The following is a 6,000-nucleotide window of genomic DNA, read 5'->3' as shown; positions in this document are numbered from 1 at the left end:
TGAGGGAAGGAGAGAAGGCAATGGAGCCTGAGACAGGAAAACCAGCAGAAGTGACTTATATCCTGGAATAACCCAGGGACTTCTGTGCATTGGAATTTTCCATTTTTGCTGTTCTGTTCTGCAAAAGAAACTCCCTCATTGCCCGAGCCTTGAGTAAGTTGTGTTTCAGACATAGCCTTGCCCCTCTGGCACTCTGACAGAGCAAAGAAACTGGGGAGATACCCAGCAAGGTGATGTGATCTCCAGAGAGGCAATTCAGGGGAGAAAAGGGACAGAAGATTCAGGAATGACATAGGGGGACCGAGAACTCAGCAGAGACAGGGGCTTAGAACCCATACCCAGGAATCCATGAGGCAATGGGAGGAGTGCTGGGCTTCCCACTGCCTATGGGATGACTTTCTGGTCTCAAGGTGGTAGCCCAGGCTGCAGACCACCCCCACCCTCGAATCCATAGACATGATGCAGATGTTATAAAAACGGACTTGTTGTGCATATGGGGTGGGGCATTTTCTATGCTTTCCACTCTGTTTTGTTGTGAACCTAAAACTTCTCTAAAAAATAAATTCTCTCTGGCTGGCATAGCTCGGTGGATTGAGCTCGGGCTGCAAACCAGAGCATCGCAGGTTTGATTCCCAGTCAGAGCACATGCCTGGGTTACAGGCCACGGCCCTCAGCAACCGCACATTGATGTTTCTCTCTCTCTCTTTCTCCCTTTCTTCCCTCTCTAAAAATAAATAAATAGAATCTTTAAAAAATTCTCTTAAAAATAAATAAATTCTGATTAAAAAGTAAAAAATAAGAATACAGAAAAGAAAAACATAAACACATACCTCCATAGCACCACTCGAAAACGAGAGGGATTTGTTAGAAACCTCGGAGCGAGAGGACCTTCTACAAGAAGGAAAAGAAGGAGCCTTCATTTCCAAGATGAAGAGGGACCACGGGCTTGGCTTGCAGCAGGAACACACAAGAAAAATGACACCACAAGAGGGAGGGGATGAGGAGAGGCCATCACCAGTCACTGCAATGGATGCGGGCAAGGGCTGGGGAGCTGGGAGCAGCACCTGGGTAGTTTTCCGTGCCACCAGCCACTGGGGTGCACAGCCTGGTGGCATGGCCCTCCAGACATCCTCGGTGTTCACTACAAACAGTTAACTCCCCACCCACCCCGATGTGGGCTGCACAGCCATCTGAGAGGAAATCTCAACTCTACAGGTGAATACACAGTCAAGATTCACTGTGTGTGAGAAGGGACTTGAACCACTTTGAACTCTTGAAGAACAAAGTCCCCTTGGACAGGCTGAGGGTTTAGGAACTTGTAGGAAACAGTTATGTCTTTTTCCTATGTCAGTCTCAACAGACAGGTGGCCTGGGGTGAGGAAGGATGGAATAGGAGGAAAGCTATGACATCGGCATCAGACAGTGGAGAGTCTAGACATCTCATGGAATCTCTTCTCACCTCAGGCAGAGCTCCCTTAAATGAATCTCTTTCATTTTCAGAAAATTCTTGGCATAATGTTAACATCTCTGGGAACCCTGAGATGTGAAATGAAATCCTGGTGGTGAGCAGACCACAGCAGGGAAGGTAATGGATTGCATTTTGTAGATATCAGTTTCTATTAGTTGCAAGCAGAGATCTATATTGCAAATGGAGTTTGTCCATGAGGAGAGAACATGCCACGCAGTTAAACTGAAGCACGGCTACAGACAGAGGCTTGCGTACAATAACCAGTCACTACTGGGGTGAGGCAGCAGATTCGTGCCCTGAGGTCACTTCACTGGCCAGCAAGTGAGAGAGAAAGTGAACACCTCTCTGGACTTTGCCCTCTTGCTCATAGCCCTTAGTGGCTTCCAGCTCATAGGCTGTGGCAATATTGTGAAGGACATTTGCCTGAATCCATATGTGCTCCAACCATTGTCGGCAACCTCAATATGTTATATGCTTCCATATCAATGCACAATGATGTTTCTACTGGGTATAGATGCTTAAGCATCACTGCATTTATGGCAGCCTTTTAAACATTAAGTGTTTGCTCAATCAAGAATTACTACAAATATTGCTGCTAACATGGGGTGGTCTATAACACTTGACATAACAAAGGAGCCCCATTTCCCAAAAGATGGTATCCAGTGCTCTCCCCAGAGAGGTCCCCCTGTGCTGAAGAGCAGGTCAGTCTATAAGAAACATGAGGAATGGATGCTGGGCAATTAGGTAAGGGTGGCTACAGTGAGTGTGGTAGATGAGAATAGGTGAGGCAGGAATTAGGCCTGGTGAGCAAGAGAAGCTATGGGTGGGTAGGAACAGTGGGCAGAAGTGGGTGTGATTGGGTGTGAGTATGTATGAGTATGAACGGGCTTGAGTGGGCAAAGGCAGTGATGGTCCCTTAATAGTCCATCTGCACCCCCCAGCTCCCATTTTATAATTAGGCAGGACCATTCGATAGGCCGTGGGCAGAAGTGACTTGTGCCCTTCCCGAGCTAAGGCACACAAGGGCCAGGGTGCAACCTTCTAGCTGTGCTCAGGTGCTGCAGTGACCAGCAACATTCCAGGTGGCAAACTCCATCACTTTGGGTCCCTGAGTGACCACGTGAGTGTGACCCGCCCCCTCCACTAACCAAGGTTGGATGTGTAGCACAAATGAGAAATTAATCTTAGTTCCATTAAACCACTGAGACTCCAGGGTTCGTTTTTCTGCAGCATGACCTAAGCTGTCCTGCCTAAGGCAGCGGCCTGGGGAGGGTGGCTGTCTGGGTGGTGAGCTTGTGGTGCAGTGACACCTGGCTGCAGGGAGCTACCCAGCAATTCCTTCCACTTCCCAACAGACTTTTAAGGGGCAGGTACAGGGGATTTGCTAGTGAACAAATGACCAAAATGCTGGTCCCAAGGGGCTTACGTTCTAGCAAGAGAGACACAAACAAACAAAAATAATTAAATAAATAGTGTATTGGAAGATGGTAAGTGTTATTTTTAAAAAAGTATCTTAACTGTAACCCTGGCTAGCAACAGTTGTGTGTTAGACCCTAACAGGCAGGGAGCTGAAGGGGCCCCAGCACCCAAGTCTGTTTCAAGGTCATGGCCTCTCTCCTGGCCTCACTAGGAGAACCTCCCTGCCTGTGTGAAACTCCAAGAGAATTAACAAAGGCAGCTTGGGGACCCATGGGTGAAGTTTGCAGCTCTGGGTTTTGAGAGTAAGTCAGAAACCTCGGGGCAACCGGGCCAGACAGAACGTGAGCAAAATGGAGGAAGGAAGCTTTATGTCTAGCGGGTCTGCCATGCATTTGCCTACTACCTAGGACCAAAGGGTGAAGGATGCAAATGTGCTGGCTTTGAACCATGCCATTTTTTTCCTCCTTACTTTCTGGGTTTGGATCCCTGGGAAGGGGTGGGGGATCAATCTGTTGTTCCTTCCTTATTCTGCAGCCTAAGAGCAGAGACTGGAGTTTACTATTTCCAGACTTCCATTTATTCCCTCCCAGATAAAGATCTCCCAGTTTGGTAATTAGGAGCAGGGTCCCCTCCCTGTTCCCTCTAACCTCCCAGAGCCTGCAGCAGTAAATAAAAGTGCCCACACTGGCTTAGTGGGGGAGGAGGCGGGAAGCAGGGGGGTTGATGATGATGTTTGAAACGAAACCGCTGTGGCCTGCAGCACCAGACAGACGGGCTCAGAGCCCTGGGCGGGCGGGAGATGCAGCACAGTCACTTGATCGTGGGGAAATTAAGCCCAGTTCATTAAAACACAATATTTAGGTATAATAATGCTGTGGGAGCAGCTTTGAATAATTGAAGATGCATTTAATTTACTGTATTGCTCTGCTGTGAATACTAAGAGTGAGACAATAACCATTTTTAAAGTTGAGTAAATATTGATTAATAAATTTTCAGCATGGAAGTTCCTTGCTACCAGGCACATACATGGCTTCATTGCCTGGGCCCAGGACTTAGTACCTGCACTGGAATATTTGGTGACTAAGTCCACTGGAAACTCTGATGCCCCACCTAATTTTGTATCATCATGTGCACATTTCCACTCAACAACCACGGATTCTGCTCCCCACCTTCTCCGTTGGTTATGTTTTTGTTGTTAATATCCAATTCTATAGCATTTTGATGTGAAAATAGATTGTTTGGATTGGCCTGTATGACAGTGGTCTGTTTCTACCTTTTAGAATGTATAGAGATTTCCTTGGTGGCCCCGCTAGGGTTGATTTTTAATATAAAACATAATTACAAGCAATATAAGTGAAAAGAAAACTATGTTCTCTGTTAGGCACAAAACAAACAAAATCAGACTTGCAATTTTCTATTTGAATTCCCTATTTTCTTACCTACTTTTTATTTATCTGCCGTGTCAGCTTATGAGTGAAGTGGGAGGCTTGGTCAGTTTTTCCTTGCTTTTCCCTTTCAGCTTGATGCATAACTGTGGCTTTGTGCATTTCTCCTTGTACTTCTATCTGGATTTGCTTCAATATTTAAAATCCATATTGTTGGAACAAAATGGTTCATGATGTTGATCATTCCTTGATGGATTATTATTTCTTTTGTCTATAAACAATGCTTCAGTTTGCCCTTTATAATACTTTTCACATTAAATTTCATTCAGCCTGATGTTAATATCACTATTCCAGATTTATTTGCTAATATTTGTTGATATTTTTCATCTTTATTTTCAATATTCCTTTGTCAGTTTAAGAATATCTTATGTAAAAGACATATATCTGGATTTGAGTTGTTTACTCAAACCGAGTCTCTGTCTTTTAATAAGCCAACCTAATACATTGTTGCAGTTACCTGGAGTTCTTCCTGCCAAATGATTTTGTATTTTCCACGCTTTCTTGTTCTTGTTTTTCCCTTTCTGGCTTGGATTAAATTGATTAAACCTGCTTTGTTTCATTTTTCTCCCAAGTTTGGAATTTACATATTTTCTTTATTCTCCCACTGGCTGTTCTTAGCTTTTCATCACATCTACTCAAACTCACAGCTTAGAAATAATAACACTGATCACGAAGAGGGTGAGGGGAGACTTTGAGAAGAGATGGACATGTTTTGGTCTTGCTAGTGGTGACGGTTTCACATGTGTGCACTTACCCTCACTCATCAGGTTGTGTATGTTAGATATATACAGCTTCCCATATGCCAGTAATGCTTTTACAGAGTGGGATTTTAACTCACATTTTTTCCTAATGCTATCCATTAGCATTATGTAAAAGGAGAAAATGTAGGGTAAAAGATATTTGACGTCGGTCTTGGCAATGATTTTTTGGGGAAAGACATCAAAAGCACAGGCAACAAAAGCTAAAATAAACAAGTGGGACAATATCAAACTAAGTGTGTCTGCACAGCAAACAGATGTAAAGAACTCACACAGCTCAATAGCAAAAACAGCAAATAATCCAATTTGAAGATGGGCTAAGGAACTCAAGAGACAATTTTTTTCCAAAGACATAGAAATGACCATTGACATGAAAAGATGCTCGACATCACTAATCATCAGGGAGATGCAAATCAAAACCACAGTGAGAGATCACCTCATATCGCTTAGAATGGTGAGTTTCAAACAGACAAGGTAACAAGTGAGGAAAAGAGAACCCTTGTACATTGTTGGTGGGAATGCAAATTGGTGCAGCCACTATGGAAAACAGTATAAGGTTCACTGAAAATTTTAAAATAAAACTATCATCTGATTCAGCAATGCCATATACCCAAAGGAAATGAAACCAACATATTGAAGAGATATCTGCACTCTCACATTTACTACAGCATTATTCATAAAATCCACCATACAGGAACAACCTACATGTTTTTCAATGAATGAATGGATGAAGAAAATGTAATACGTGTAATATATGTAATAGAATATTACTCAGCCATAAAAAAAGAAGTCCTGACTCTTGCAACAACAGTGGTGGACCTTGAGGGCATTATGCTAAGTAAAATAAGCCAAAGACAAATACTGTATGGCATCACTACTATGTGGAATCTAAAAAAATTTTTTAAAGCAG

Source organism: Phyllostomus discolor, chromosome 8, assembly GCF_004126475.2.
Source record: "Phyllostomus discolor isolate MPI-MPIP mPhyDis1 chromosome 8, mPhyDis1.pri.v3, whole genome shotgun sequence".
Lineage (NCBI taxonomy): Eukaryota > Metazoa > Chordata > Mammalia > Chiroptera > Phyllostomidae > Phyllostomus > Phyllostomus discolor.
This window is presented reverse-complemented; position numbering follows the sequence as displayed.